Genomic DNA, 16,863 nt, shown 5'->3' with positions numbered 1-16,863 from the left:
CAAAAAGTCAAGTCAGTTGTATGTTGAATAAGTAAGTGTTCAGCTCCCAGGCTACAGGATCCCCACTCTCAGCTCCCAGCATGCACCGAACACTTGTATAAATGTTGAGTGTGGAGAGGATGAAGGGATGGAAATGCCCAGCATAAAACCCTGACCTATTTTCTTATCAGAGTAAGGATCAAGCCAGATAGTCCCTTACATAATTTCTCCAGTACGAGAGTTTGAAAACAGGTGAGGGCATGCGTATGGGGAACAGCACTCATGAAATTATTTTCATTTTGCTTGTACAGTAGCAGGCTATGAGAGAAGGAAAGCAGATTTGCTGTATTAGGGTGATTCCTGGAAAAGACTTTTCCCACCACCTGTTAGTAGATATGAATTACGACACCAGCAATGAGAACCAGCTCAGGTCTGGATTGTCATTGTCTGCCTGGGTGGCCATGGTTTGTTTGCTTGGTTTGGGGTTTTTGTTTTGTTTGTTTGTTTGTTTGTTTTTCGGGTATGGGGAGTTGGCTCTTTCTATCACACTAAAATTCAAATCAAGGTGGACACTGACTAAGTATTTAATCAAAGGAAATAAAAGAGGATGATGAATTGAAACAGGTTTCAATTTTACGTTGTTCATTCGCTGTGAAGGCCAGAGAGAAAGAGTTGATGGAGAACTGGGGAATTTGAGTAGCAGTTAAAAGAGATCTGCCCTCGCCCCTCTCCTCTTTTTCCCTCTCTCTAAGAATGACTGAACAGATAGAGAAACTTGGGAGGCCTCCTTGAGGACAGTGGGTAGAATCCTAAAGATGTTTGGATTATGTTCTAAAATGAGAACGAGTGGGCAAAACTGCACAAGCTCGGGTTTCCCGCTTGGTTTGGAACGGTGGCAGACAGGTCCTGAAGCCATGTGGTCAGTGTTCCCCCAGCTCTCCAGACCGTCTGTCAGATTTGAACATGTCGTAGCTTGGAAATCTATTTTTAAAACAGACCCGGAATATGTGTGCCCAGAGAGTGACCGTGAAACTAAGCGGTTAAGGTAGTGATCTGTTGGATTTTTTTGTTGTTGTCTCGTTTGTTTTTTCCTCATCAAATGCTAAATTGCAAAAGCTCTTTACGACAACAGAGAGTAAAGACCCCCATTGATTTTGGCAAATGGCTGAAAAGATCTTAATATTACCAGGACTTTTGAGTTAGTGTGATGATAGACATTGAGATGTTTTACTGGATACTGAAACACTATCAATGCCTCATTTTCAATCTATAAAAAGCAGTTAGTTTATGATTAGAGCAAGCATAGGTCATGTAAAACAGACTGAACGCATTGAGAACAGAGTCATATTATTACCTAGTAGTTAATTAGCCATTGGCCTGACCTTAGGCAAATACAATCTCTCTAAGCCCTGATATTTTTTTTTTAATCTACCAAACCATGACAAGTTTTTCAGGAGTTTCTGATAGTTTTTGTATAGTGGATATGAAAATATCTGGTAACTTACATGCTTGGCAAATGCCACTCACTTGGTAAATGAACTCAAGTTCTCTGAAAGCCTTGTGTCTTGTGGGCTGGTGCCAGTTAAGCTCTGACTGCTGCTGGTGTCTGAACCCCAGTCGGAGGAGCACTGAGGGTGGGTGAGAAGGCAGACACACAGTGACAGTTGACCTTTGAGACTCATCCGAGATTTGTCTACTGACTAGATACAACTGTGTGAGTCCGTCATAACATATGGGATAGACTGTCCTGCAGTTAAAATTCTAGTAGCACAGTGTGACCAGAAGGAAATCGATAGGTCCCACTGTGCTTCTGATACATGGAGCTTTTGGTCAGGGTAATTGCTGAAGATTCTAAGTCTAAGGACAATGTATTGCCCCGCCCTTGGAGTGGATTTATTGTTCATTTGCTTTGATTTGGGCCTTTCACGTGCTAGTTTCTTCTTATCTTGTAGTCACCCACATAGTATTTTTAGAGATGTTTCTTCAATTAAGAGCATACAAAAGGATTTAAAAAACACTAAGACTGACCATTTTGCACAAGCCAGAGGAGCATTTAAAGATAAGCAGTGTCGTGCTTCCTGGCAAAGTGCTTGGTGGTTAGCCTGGGTAATTATGAAGCAATCATGTTAATAGATGTTTAAGGATAATGGAACTGGAGCTGTGCTGAGCTGAGGATGGGAATGAAGACATGTGAGACTTTTCTCTTCATCCACTGTGCTCGTTAGCATCCCAGAGGGCTTTAATTAAATGGGAGCTGTGGATGCTCTAGTTTTTCTTCCTCAGAAGAAACCCTAGCTCAGTGCCCCAGAACATGCCTCAGATCACACCATGGTGAAGGCTGGTAGCGAGTCAGCTTTACTCAGTTAGCACTCTACTGTTTGGTTTATTCATTTCCGTGGCACGTTCCATGTTTGCCCATATATACAATGATATCTGATCTCACTATTTCTCAGCATACACTACAGAAAATGCTACCCTTACAAAATACTATGAACAGCATGTTCCATGGTCAAACTCACTCGGGCATCAAAATTAATTATTCCCCTTTTACAGGATCACAATGCATTAGTAGCTAATTATATGTTCAGAAAAGACCTGCTATAAAGAATCATATTTAACTTCTTCTAACCTAGCATTTCTCAAGCTTGAGATTAGAGCAAAGGACTTTTGCTTTTGTTTGTTTAATAAGCTACCTTATATAGCTACTTCCTCAATCTGTGGCTTGGGAACCATTATCTCTGTATCAGTAGAACTCGTACATAATAAAGCCCAAGTATACTTTTTAGTGAGGTGAAATGGTTTGTATAAAATGTTATAATCCAATATCATTATCATGTGACATTACTAGCAACATCCTGAATATGCAACTTTAATGAAAATTTAGCCAGTGTACCATGATATTCCTTCACGTGAGTTTTCCAGAAGAAGGTCACCGAGCAGTCTGTTTACATTTTAATTTGGAGCTCCAAATTTTCACACCAACGCTTTCTTCCTAATTCCTACCATGAGAGCTCATGTTACCAACTCCATTCCTTTTTCCTTAAGAAGTTTAAATTCCAAAAACATAAAAATTAATTATTCAACTAGTAGGGTTTAGTCAAAAAAAATTGATGGAGATGAATATAATCTCCTTTCATAAATATTTTTAACACATAGCACGCGGCATGTTGAAGTCCCACGGTTGATAACTGCTCTCGTGATTCTTTTTCCTTGACTGACTTAACAGTCCTTTGTCCTTGTCTCAGCTAAGATGATAGAGGTTTCTCTTTGGCTGCCTGTGAGTGTCAGGCAACAATAGCAGTAGCAATGCCAGTGGTTTGTAAATAAGCGCTCCAAGGCCTTGAGTGATTAACTGAACTGAGACCTAGGCAAACACCCCAGTATAGATGCACTTGCTTGAGACAATTCCAAGTAGAAAAGGCAGCACTCTACCTTTGCACCTAAGTAGACAAGGACTAACGTTTTGCTGTCATGGTTAGCATACCAGAGGAGCCTGGGTTACAAAGACCAGAAGGAACTAATGCATCTGAAGGAAAGATGGTCTGATATCAATAGTGTTTATACTAATAGGTAAAGGCCAAATTAGTGTTTGTTTTGGTTCAAGACAGACATGAGAAGCACATAATGGACAGAAGCCCTACGAAGCCATCCTCTGTGCTTCCAACATGCTAATTAATTATGTAAAAGTCGTGCTCTGTTTAAGCAGTGGCAGAGCGGGTTACAAAACAAACTGAGTGTGAGTTCTACTAAGGAGACAATTAGCATTCACCAAGATCTATGGTTTCAACTACCCTTGAACATTTACTGTTTCAGCTGACGGTCAACCTTCAGTCTCGAACCCAACCCCTTTGTGTGCTAACTGAAAAGTATGTCAGTGTGCCTTAAAGCTCCCAAGAGCTTTGTAAAACAATTCCCAGCAAGATGATCTTTCTCAGCTACAAAAATAAATTCTGAGGCGGCCGCTGCTGCCAATCTGTCTCCCACTCAACTTCTTTCCTTTTGAATCACTCAACTTTGAAGGAGATTGGCTCTTCCTAGAGAGTTCCTGGAAGGTAGCTGTAAAAGACACTAGATAAGGACATCTGTAGCCACAAGTTCCTGGACAAATGACTTACGCATGTGTGTCTCCATTTAGTTTTCAGCCTCCCTGCTGATTAGAATCAAAGGGAGTATAGGAGACCTCTCCGGTCCGACCACTAAGTAGGGCAGCCCACATTTGCAGCAAGCATGTGTCTTCTGGCTCTCCTGATACCTGATGCGCTGAGTCTACTCCTCTCGTGCATCTTGTCTCCATGTCCCAATCCCATCTCCAAACCTCTCTTGGTGCTCCTGCTACCCCGTGCCACATCCCAGCTTCCGACAGCTCTTCTTGCTTATTTTGGAGTCTACAGATGTTAGCTCTTTTCTGGTGTTGCTGAAAATGGCATCTGTGTTTTCATCTTCTAGCTTCTCTATGTTTTTTTTGGATAATTTCCCAAAGAAAAAGGATCAAACACTGACTTCGAGCGATGAAAATAGATGGCCACAATGAACTTGTTTAAAAAGAATTCAGGGGCTACAGAGATGGCTCAGCAGTTAAGCGTGCTTCCTGCTCTCGAAGATCACATGACAGCTCACAACTTCCTACAACTCCAGCTCCAGGGCATCTGATGCTCTTGGCTGGCCTCCTGGGTCTCCTATATGCAAATGATACTCATGAACTCATGCAGACACACACACACACACACACACACACACACACCACATATATAAACACATTATGTAAAAAATTATATATACTAAAGAATTCTAAAGAAAATTCTAGACATTGTTCTTTACATTTCAATATAATGATTTTCATATGTCACTGTGCATGCAAGAAAAATGCAACACATAAAACTCCCATGTATCACTCCCAGAAATCGAGGCAAAGGGTTTATGAGTAACCCTTTAAGATATGAACGTGTGTATGTTTGTGTTTGCACATGTTTATGGGGGGATGTCCATGTGTATGCCTGTAGAGGTGATGTGGTTTGATTGAGAAAGGCCCACATAGGCTCAGGTTTGAATGCTTGGCTACAGAGTATGTGGAAGAGTCTGGAAAGTCTGGCCCTGTCGGAGGAGGTGTGTCAGTGGCAGTGAGCTTTGGGGTTTCAAAACCCCACACCATGCCCAGCAAGCTCTCTCTGCCTCATGGTTGGAGTCTCAACATGTAATCTCTTGCCTACTGCTCCATTGTCATATCTGCCTGCTGCCATGTTCCTCCCAGTGATGACCTTGGACTAACCTTCTGAAACTCTAAGCCCCCAATAAACTTTTTTCTATAAGTTGTGTTTGTCATGCTGTTTCTTCACCGAAGAGGAAGTGTAGCTATGACAAGAGGCCAGAGATTGATACTTGATACCTCCCTCTCCACCTTCATTTTTTTCCACTTCCCAATGCTAAGATTATGGGCCACACCACCACTCCTGGGTTTTGATGTGGATGCTGTGGACCAAACTCAGTTTCACGAGCCTCTGCAAGCAAGCGTTTTACCAACTGAGCTGCCTCCCCAGCCCCAAGTGTGTCTTCTTTAACAGGCAAACCCCCTTTGGCTCCAAAGTCAGCTGTGCACAAGTCACTCATTGTTAATTTAGTGTTGTGTGGATTTCCCTCCAAAGGTTTTACTTTGTAAGGAGTGTGTTATTCGGTTCTTAAGTGTCTCAGCATTTTATTAGGCATTCCTGCCTCCATTCTGTAAGCATGGGCATGTCAGGAATAGTGGTAATCCTTTGAAATTTTATGTTTCCTGTGCATATGAAGATTGTGTGTGCCATAATATTTTTGTATGGCTCTGTTCTAACCTCATATCTTTTATTATCCACTTGTTCCATTATTAGAAGAGAGGTGTGTGTGTGTGTGTGTGTGTGTGTGTGTGTGTGTGTGTACACCTGTATGTTTGGGTGATTATCAAGTACCTAGAAGTCAACATTCAAGTATCTCCCATCACTCAACCTCATATTTATAAGATTTTTTTATGTATGTGTCTATGTGTGTGTGGGTGTGTGTGTGTGTGTGTGTGTGTGTGTGTGTGTGTGTGTGTGTCTGGGTGAATGTATGCCACATGTATGCACATGCCCACAGAGGCCAAAAGGGGGTGTTAGATCCCCTAGAGCTGGAGTTGTAACCAGTTGTGAGTCATCTGCTGTGGAGTGCTGGGAACTAACTCAGATCTTCTGGAAAAATAATGTGTTCTTAAGCACTAAGCCACTCTCCAGCTCTCTGCTAGCTTCATTTTTGCTCAGCGTTTCTTACTGAATCTAGAGCTCACCAATTAGGTAAAATTGGCTGTAAGCAAGCCACTAGGATCCCCCATCTCAGTCTCTAATACTAGGATTACAGGGATATGCTGCTAAGTCCAACTTTTAAAAAAAATCATAGTTTTGGGATCTGAGCTCAGTCCGAATGCTACGGGGCAAGTACTTTTCCAACTGAGCCATCTCCCAGTTCCCAAAACATGTGTACATTTTAAATCCCAGTATGATTATAGATTTGTTCATCAGTTATTTTAGTCCTGCCAGATTTCTCGTTGAACATTCCGTAGCTTTTGTTCAAAGCATAGAACTATAAAAGTATATCTTACTAATGAATAGATAGACTTCTTCTGCTATTTTGTATTCTCCCATTAATTTAAGTGTTTCTTGTCATATATTAATAAATGTACTCCATATCTGGTTTTCCCCTACTGTCTTGATACCCTTCCCATGTGTTTTTGTTGGGGCTTCTATCGTGAGCGACAAACTCTTCTTCAGCTAATAAATAGTGCATTTCTGGCAAAAGGCAGAAGGCTCCCAAGTGACCAGCAAAGTGTGCTGTGTCATTCACAGCCAAGCAGCATGAGCTTCGGTGTTTGGGTCCGTTCTTCTCACTCCTCAGACCCACAGGAATGAGGATAGTGGATCATGAGAAGCAAGGGAATCCCTTCATTCTTATAGCACAGCACCAAGTCTGTCTGCTCTTGTCCCGAGGGAGGCATTTCCTCATCCCTCACAGTTTCCTGCTGCAAATGTAACCCTCTCGAGAAATGCCTGGGTGGAGAGCAGCCTTCTGTTACACACATGTGCACATGCACATGCACACATGCACACACGCACGCATGGACAAGGACACGGACACAGACACAGTGGGGAGGTGGAACTGCAAGCAAAGCATGCAAAGGTCCTCTGTGGCCGTGACAGCATCTGTTTCTCTTTGCAATTTTGTCATTTTTTTTTTTTGCTCTTCCTGTTTTAAGGATCTGTTATGTATATTGTACAGATTTCTAATTACAATTCCTTTCCAACTGGAGAAGCATTTATAATCAGGAAACAGACTTAAGTCTTGCAAAGTTTCTGGCTTTACTGAATGCCAGTTTAACCCCTCCAGTTCTCCTTTGCTCGCATGCTCCCTGATGTAGCTTTTTTGCAATCCCTTAGATCACTCTGTGCTCTTATATTCGAGTTTTCTTCTGAAAGCAGTCCATGTAAACAGACAATGTTCATATTTCAAATAGATTAAGTCACTTAACTGTAAATACTTTACTAAATTTAGATGTTTTCAATATTTCAATGTTCCCTGGTATATTGAGCACTTTTTAAATTTCCCTTTCTCCTTGCCTCACTGTCAACATACTCTTCTAGTTATCCCAAAGACTGCCAGAGGTGCTCTTGCTGACGTACTCTGACTATTGAAGAATTAACCACATTCTACTTCCCAGATAATGCTAAGTCCTTGTAACACTGGCTGCATTGGCCCGCCTCCCTAAGAAGTCATATAAATGTTATCCCTACAAAAATTTCCATGTTTCAATTAAAATGTAACTATTATTATTGCTTTCTGACTTAATTCTCATTTCCCAGCCGCACACTTGCCACACTGCTTGCTCTCTTCCCTTCCAACACTTTCTGTGCACCTGACTGAAATAACTTTCTCTATAAGGAATTAAATCCTTTCTTTATTTCCTGTGGTGCATGTATACTCCTGACAATGTCTGCTTTTTGTATTTCTGGAGATGTCTTTATTTTACCTTTCATGTTGAAAAGTGTTTTCGCTGCCTCTAGAATTCTGGAGGGTTGGTTGTTATCTTTGAGTGCTGAAAACATCATTTCAATTTCTTATTCCTTATCTCGGTTTCTCTTTGGAAAAGTTGGCGTCCAGTCTTCCATGACTTCTTATAGATGCGGTTTGTTTTCATTGGCTGCTCAATGCGTCATGCACCTGTCTTACACGCATTGATGCCCACCTTCAACTCTGTTCTATGTGACGTTAGAACTCATTCTCCATAATTACCATTCTGGCTTCTTGTTGTTGTTATTATTGTTGTTTTTGTTTTTTTTTTTTTTTTTTTTGGTTCTTTTTTTTTTCGAGCTGGGGACCGAACCCAGGGCCTTGTGCTTCCTAGGCAAGCGCTCTACCACTGAGCCAAATCCCCCAACCGTTATTATTGTTGTTGTTGTTGTTGTTGTTGTTGGTGGTGGTGGTGGTGGTGGTGGTGGTGGTGGTGTGTGTGTGTGTGTGTGTGTGTGTGTGTGTGTGTGTGTGTTTAGCAAACTCTACTGCTTGGGTGACACTCTTACCTCGTCATCTATTTTCTTCAGCCTCTTTGACAATTCTACTATCTGGGTGGCCCATCAGTATTTTTACTCTGTCCCTTCTATTTTTTCAGTCTCTTGAAACCTAGGTGCCTGGCATTGTTGCACAAGATTGGCCCTTTGCTCTTGCCATATGGTCCTCAGTCCTCTCTGTGTTGGATGGGATGGGATGGTCACCTAACTCATTGGACAATCTTTGCTCATGAGAGTCAATGAGTCCATGGAAGCCACTCCTTTCATATTTTAATCACTGTAGTTATAAATGAGTTACATTATTCTTATTTAAACTTTAAAGTGCTTGTGAATCTAGAATCAGAGAAATCTCTATTGGCATCCTTATTCTTATTGGCAAATTATTCTTAATTTGCACTACAGTCTATTTAATTTAGAATACAACAGGCCCTGGGCTCATGTTTGTGGCTGACCATTGTGTGATTTATGACCAGAAGGGCCAGTAGCCTTCTAGAATAAGAAACAAACCAAACAGGCACTATTTCATCCTAATGGGATGTGTGGTCGCACCAGTGCCTCTTGTCCACTCTGCTTATATAATTCAGGAGAACACTCAGCATGGTTTAACAGACTTCTCCTAAGAGAGGGCCTGGGCATGTAGCACCCTGCCAACTTCCCCATTCGTTATGGAGAAAAGCCACTTGTGTTCTGAAATTGCATATCAGCCAGGCAATCACCACACAGAAATAGCCCCCATGAAAAGAAAGCAGTGCTATATTTGAAGCCTTAATCATGTGTATTTATAGACCTCGGTTTAGTTCTGTTTGAAAATTTTCGCATTATACAGTAGTATTATGATAACCAACAGACCAGAGGGTGAAGGGATGAGACATTTAGTCTACTTAATTTTCTGAGTAAGTTAAACCTAGTCACAAAGAATTGTTCTGGTCACCCCTTTCTTACTGAATGTACTTCAAAAATCGCTGTAGGCATCTCCTAAGTTTATTGCTTACTGGGGGCTGGTGCAGTACAGCAGTTTCATTCAGTTGTAAAAGATAATGTAAAAACATAACCACTACAGCCTGCCTGAGGCATTGTCTCGGCTTGTTTATTGCTGTGATAAACACTGACCAAAAGCAACTTGGAGAGGAAAGGATGTGTTTGGCACATTGATCCAGCATGGAGGAGAAAGCCTAGGCAGGAACCCCAGGCAGGAACCTGGGGGCAGGAACTAAAAGAGGCCCCAGAGAAGTGCTCCTCACTGGCTTACTTCCACATTCCGCTATCTGTCCAACAGGGCTCAGACTCACCGCATGGAAGTGGCACTGTGTCCTGGACCCTCCTCCATCAATTAGCAATCCAGAAAACATCCTAAGAGACATGTCCACAACTCAGTCTGATTAGAAGCAATTTCTCAACTGAGATTCCTTCTTCCAGGTCTCTCTAGTTTATGTCAAGTTGACTAGAGCTAACCAGTTTAAGCATGCCCTCCATATTGGTTTCTATGATAGTCACTCTTCCCCATCTCCTACTCAACTATGCTGGCAAGGGAAGGCCCCAATGAGCAAGCACCTGGAGGAGGTAAAAGATGAGTGTGCTACGAGTGGGCAGCATTGTAGGTCCTGGTTCAAGACCTACCTGGCCCAGGGCTTTCAAGGGAATGTAGGAGATAGCTGGAGAGGAGGCCAGAGGACTGGACAAATATGTAAACTGAGAGGTATCTTATTTTATTTTCCTGAAAATAAAAACCCATATTCTAGTTCTCCTCCGAATGTTCTGAGTTCTTTATCAAACTTGTGATCTTTCCATTGTCTCCCAAAGGTCAGCTGACTCAGCATGGTTTTTGCTCTCCAGTACTCCCCTCTACATTACTATGAGAGCCAGCCTTTTCGATCTGCCTGTATCTTCCTCCTCTATACATGCTCACCAACTCCCGTTGTCCAGTGCTCATACTCAGGAAAACTGGCAAAGATGGACTCCTGTGTACGCTGCCTCGTGTCCACACGTGCAACTGAAAGGTAGCTGCTGGGACTGTGAGAGCAAACTTGAATTTAACTATAGATAATTTAAAGAGCTGCACATAGCTAGTGTTACATGTGCAGTTAGATAACCCATTGTTTCTAGTTTTTTAGCCTTCCAGGAAGGCCCTAATTCTTTTGTACACAATCTATTATGAAAGATTCATTTTATTTTAAATATTCAGCAGTGATACTTCCATGAGAATGCTAAAGTTTGATGGTTGCGCAGAAGTTATCCACAGTTGTTTTCTTAGCCAAGGACCCACAACCTAGAGACAAAAGTCCATTTCCATTCTGGAAATGTGTTGTTCGACACATGGACAATGCCCTAGGTCTCAAGCAAGGCTGAATGAGCTGATTGTTCCTAGGTACAGGGACAGACCGCAGGCATCAGTGAGGACCAGGAAAAGCGCCAAGAGTTGGTCCCAGTAGGCAATGCAAAATGTCAAGTGGCATCATGTCAGAGCAAAACCAGACAGAATATGGTGTCAGGGAGGGGGAAGCAGTGTCCTACACACCAAGGTCTAGGAATGAGGTGATGGTGACACTAGTGCTGGGACATGTGACATAGGAGTAGAGCACTATTTAAGAAGGATTAGAGCATCCTATAGGTTTCAACCCTTTGGGGGGATCGAAGGACCCTTTTACCTGATGTGGGGTCACCACAACCTGAGGAACTATATTAGAGAGTTGTATCATTAGGAAGGTTGAGAACCACTGGATTAGAAGGATTAAGAGTTGTGGCCCTGTTGAAGTAGGTGAGGTCTTTATCCAAAGAAGTGTGTTACTGGAGGTGGGATTTAAGATTTCAAAAGCCTACACCAAGCCCAGCATGTTCCTCTCTGTGTATGGATCAGGATGTAGCTTTCAGCTACTGCCTCAGTGTCTACCTGCAGGCCGCCACACTCTTCTCGTAACTGTTTACTGCTCTAGTTGGTGGCATAAACCTGGGGGAGTGGGGCCTAAAAATGAGACATATTAATTTCTCATGCAATACCCAACTTTATTCACGGCATCTTCTCAACCCCTGGGGGTTGAAAAGAATCATGAGTAAGGTGTTCAATCACAAGGGCAAACCACACTTGGCAAAACATGTTTTTCCACAGAGGCTTATAAACAAGTAACAATAGCCAGCTGGAATGCATAATCTAAAGTGAGCTTAATCCCATCCAAAACATCTAGAAGGAGCATGAAAGAACACTCCAAGAGCAATTCTTTGTTTTTGAAGAAACTGAGATCACAAGACTTTCCTGAAGGACTCCATTCTTGGACTACATTCTGAAGATCGGAAATGAACTAAGTCTCTGAAACTGTAGGCAAGCCCCCAATTCAATGCTTTCTGTTATAAGAGTTGCCATGGTCTCTCTTCACAGCAATAGAACAGTGACTAAGATACTATTTTATTTTCCTCTTCTGTTCATACCAAATAAAATTAATTTTTCTGAAGTGTCGATCTAAACACAACATATGTCCAATGGGAGAATCAATTAGGGTAAAGTCAAGTGCACCCTGCCGCTCACATTCACCTCTAGACCATAGCAGCACCACAGGGCTCTGTGGTTAGATGCCTCTGGGTGTTCTTGCCTCCACATTAGAATAGAGTAATTCCATATTATAGTATCTGTCCTGTTTCGTGTTTCAAACAGATTAGAAACCACCTTCTATGAAGAAACAGTTCTGGCTTGGTTTGCCAGTCAGAAAAGATTTATAAATCCTCTATTTCTCAAAAGCAAACGAACAAAATTTAGCATGTCCCTGCCTTATCACACCTTGCACTGGGAACAAACAACAGTGAATTAAATATGTGCTGTCCTTATACCTGCCCATTGAGTTTTGGAATGTCCTCATAGCAAAGAATTGATATTGACCACAGTATTTCTTTCTGTGTCCTGACAATATCCAAATCTGCTTGTGACATGAACATTTTACAGACCAGTATTAGAGAACAGTGTCAGGAGGAGGAAAATATAAAACAGGTATATTTTGAGTGAAATAAGACCACAGATGATGATGTTGGTAATGGATGACGTGATGGTAGTGGTGGTGGCCATGGTGGTGACACGGATGGTATTTCCTACTCTCTTAGTCAGGATTGCATACTGTGGCCCATGTTTCGCACAGATGATCACATTTGATTCTCATAGGGATCTCCTGGCCCTGTGATAGTGCCTGTTATACAAATGACAATATGCAAGTGTAAAGAATGTATCTTGGCTTGGACAGCCAATTAAGAGTAGAACCTTGTAACAGCATCACTGAGCACAGAGCCCACTGCGAGACTGAGTCACACATTGTGATCTTTCCCAGAAAGGTGCAGACTAGACATGGTGACTATTGTGTATGATTTTGTGCAAGAACCACATGTCAGCTCTATGGGTGTGGAAAGGTGACCACTGCAGCAACACACATGATATAGAAACCACGTTAAGCTGTCACAGACATGTTTGGTGGGTGAGCCGACTTACTCTGGCCTCTTAGATAAGTAAAAGTGTTCATTTGGCTTCTGGAGATGGATTTTCAGTGGACAGTGGATGCTGACAATGCCTTACACTTCACCACCAGGCGAGCCCTAGCTGCCTTCTGCCACCACTGGTGACAGCAGCACTGATGTTACGTAAATTAGCACACGGCCCACAGTGCACTGAAGACCAGGCTGATGGCATTAGTAAAACAAATGATGGGTTCACCCAATGTGAGTTCTGAAGGGTAAGAGAACCCAGCTTCTCCTTCTTGATTGTTGGAGAAATGACTAGAGACTTGGCAACAGGAAGGATGAATGACTGCCCAGTGCTGACTCACCACTCAGCTGTGACTGCCACCAGCCAAGAGGGAGGCGTGGCAGGCATCTGCACTGAGGCTCCCTCCTGGTAAGATGGTGGCTGCAGGGTTCTAACCGCTCCAAGGCCTCTCTTGCTTCTGGTTTGTGACCCAGTCTCTCTTTTGCATTCTATTCTGTTAGTGCTCAGCAATACTCAGTGTACAACCCCAGCGCAGGCCTACCCCAGAGCCACCCCAAGCCCCTCTCTGTCTTCAATGACCCTTTTCTCCCTCATGAAACTGCTTCTGAATTCCTGAATGGAGCAATCTGCCATTTCTCATCACTTCCACCTCCCAAATAAGATGTTTTCTTCTTTAACTTTGTAAGGATCCATGCTTCACTGAAGAATGACGCCCTGGACTTAAATAGTATGTACATGTGAAGAGTGTTTTATTCTCCAGAAGCCCAGCATGCCAGGATCTCCCATTACCAAGATAGAGAGACAAGCAAGAGAGCTCACAAGCCTGATTTAAAGCTTTAGGGTAGGTGACCTTTATTTTGTTCCATCTCTGGGGACATTCCATTTTCAGGGTATGGGGGTTAGAAACTGTTGCTGGGGAGGTCTGGAAACTGCTGCTGAGGAAGTCTGGAAACTGCTGCTGACCCAGTGTCCTTGCCTCTGGTCAAGTGATAGGGCAGTTTCTGAGGCCTAGACTTGCCTGGACTTGCCCAGTTCTTGGAAAGAGATTTAGGCCTCAACTCCTGAACTGCCAATTTGAAGCCTGTCATGGAGTCAGCCTAGCCTTCTCAATATGTATTACAGAAAAGCAATGGCATTTTAGAATAAGAAAGACAATCTAAATCCTAGCACCCTTGACTTGAACCAGACCTTTTGGGGGTTGTTATTATTGAGACAAGGCCTCCTTGTGTATGTTAGGCTGGCCTGGAACTTACACAGACTCACCTGCCTCCCACAAGTGCTGGTTTTAAGGACATGTACTGCTGTGCCTGGTTTCAGCACAGACCTTCTAGGGCCCTTTCAGTCTAAGTTGCTACGGTTAACTCTTCTTGGAGCCCTTGGAGGCTAATTTATACAACCAACATTTGACCACTGAGCGAAGAGCATACTGTACCTGTATGGAAAAGATACTTGAATGTGGAGGGGACTGATAGAAAGCTCTAAAGGTGGTGGCCCACTTCCCAAGGTATTGTCACCTGCATTTCATTTTGTCTTGTTTGGTTTGGTTTTGGTATTGTTAGTTAGTTTGTTTGTTTTAATGCTGTGTTTAATGGTAAATCTTAGCACATGCCAGCATGGAGACTGGCACAGAGTCAAAATAGCAGGGACAACTGGTCAACCAACCCTACAGTGTCTCATGGTGAAGAGGATGAAGAGGATGGCCATCAAACAGAGGAGACCGTGGCCTCAAACAGGGTAAATCCCAGAATGGCAGAGAAAATCTACTACTTGAGAGACCAGTTCCTGGCATAATTGATAATCAAGCTACCAAACAGTACGCCAGTGCCAGCCCCTGATGCAGCCATACCAATTGCGGAGACCGCAGCATCAATAAAGTTAGCTGCTGAGCAGATCAAGACTTCCTTGGTGCTCTGCATCGTTCCCATCTCCCAGCTCTAGCCCTTCTCACCTGCCTTTCTTCTCTGTACATCTTAGAGGCTTAACAAGGTCCCAGTCAACACCTCTCCAGGGACAGTTAACCCATCCCATTCCTGTTTCAGAGCACTTGCTGGATGTTGTCCTGGAGCTCTATGTGTTACTCAGGGTTCACGTCAGTTGGTATCTAGTCTCTTGGCTCATTTTCTGTTGCTATAACTAAGTGATACCACAAAATGCCATTGTCTTGCCATCTGAGGTCTGGCAATTCAGAAGCATCTGGTGAGGGTCTTCTTGGTGGTGGGGATTCTGTAGGTTCTGAAGGTGGAAAGAGGTATCATATACAAGGGACAGACACAAACTGGGTTTTACAGTAATCCCAATCTTACAATAACTCATTTACCCCTTAATCGACTAATTCATCATCCACAAATAGATGAACCCGTACAAGAAGAGAACACTCATTAATCACCTTGAATAACCACACTTGAGGCTGGCTGGGAATATAACTCAGTGGTAGACCCCTTGCCTGGTAGATATACTGATTTGGCTTCAATCTCCAATACAACAAAAGAAATTACACCTGGTCCTTGACTCCTCAATAGAGATGCAAACTTGACATGAGTTTCAGTGGCAACCATAAAACTGTGTCATTTACTGATCACCCAACACTCACACACATCAAACTCTTAAAGACAGGGACATGATACCCAGATGCCGTAGCTTCTCTGAGGTGGTTAGTTTGTTTTCATTTGTTCATTAATTCACTCATTAATTCACTTATTCAATTAATTCATACATTCTCATGTCTGGAAAGTAAAAAAAAAAAAAGGTTTCTAAAATACGATCACCTTTAAAAGGGGGAAGAGAGTTTGTTTCCTTTCATAACACGCCTCTGTTTCCTACCATCTATGATAACTCACACAGCTTTGGAAGTAAATCAGTTAAACAGAACTTGTGTAAGGGAAACAGCAAGGTATTCTATAGCTGGAGAGACTTTTACAAAGAAAATTGATGTTAAAGCCCTTTCATCTCGTTGTCTCATGAGAATGGAATGAAATATATGACATCCTCAGCTTCAAAGAAAGAGAAGAGCCTGATCCAAGTGCCATTGAAGACGAGAAGCTGTCAGCCTGTAAAATGTGGTCTTTGAAGACAGCATTTAAATAAATACATACTGAGAGACTAAAGTCTTTTTAAAAAGTTTTATTTATTCATATGCTTTAGGTATATAATCTCTCAGTCTTCATGAACATCAGTAGGGGGAATCAGATCCCATTACTGACAGGTATGAACCACCATGTGGTTGCTGGGAATAGAACTCAGGACCTCTGGAAGAACAGTCAGTGCTCTTAACCACTGAGCCATCTCTCCAGCCCCAAGAGACCAAATCTTGAAAATACGATGCCTGTGGCAAAAAGCCAACAAGACCTGGGCAGTGATGGTTTTTACCATGAAGATGAAGCCACTATAACTACTGTAACTCATCCAACGAATGACGAGTTACTTATAGTTTTGTAGAGAAGCAAAAAGTGAGACTGGTATCAAATTTTCTTGATTATCTTTGAAGTTTAAAAGTGGATTCTCATGCTCAGGAAAATTACTTCACTGCTATCTTTAAATTTCCCCAGAATTAACAAATGGTTTTTTTGACCTAGTTACAGGTGAATGCAGAACCACCTCCTTTGCTATACCCTGAATAATGTTGTGCCTCCAAGGTTATTCTGTTGACACTTAATGTCCAGTGCAGTAGTATAGAGGCGCTGGTGGGAGGTGATGAGATCATGAAGAGTCTACCTTCAGAGTGTGTTTAATGCTCTTTTAAAGGATTCAGAATGAGCATCCTAGCTGGAGGGTGCACAAAATAACACCATTTATGGAGCAGATGTCTCTCTAGACACTGAGTCTATTGGGGTCAAACTTGATCTTGTATTTCTCCAGAAGTGTGAAAAC

The sequence above is a fragment of the Rattus rattus genome, chromosome 5 (genome assembly GCF_011064425.1).
Source record: "Rattus rattus isolate New Zealand chromosome 5, Rrattus_CSIRO_v1, whole genome shotgun sequence".
In the NCBI taxonomy this organism is placed as follows: domain Eukaryota; kingdom Metazoa; phylum Chordata; class Mammalia; order Rodentia; family Muridae; genus Rattus; species Rattus rattus.
Note: the sequence above shows the minus strand (reverse complement) of the source record.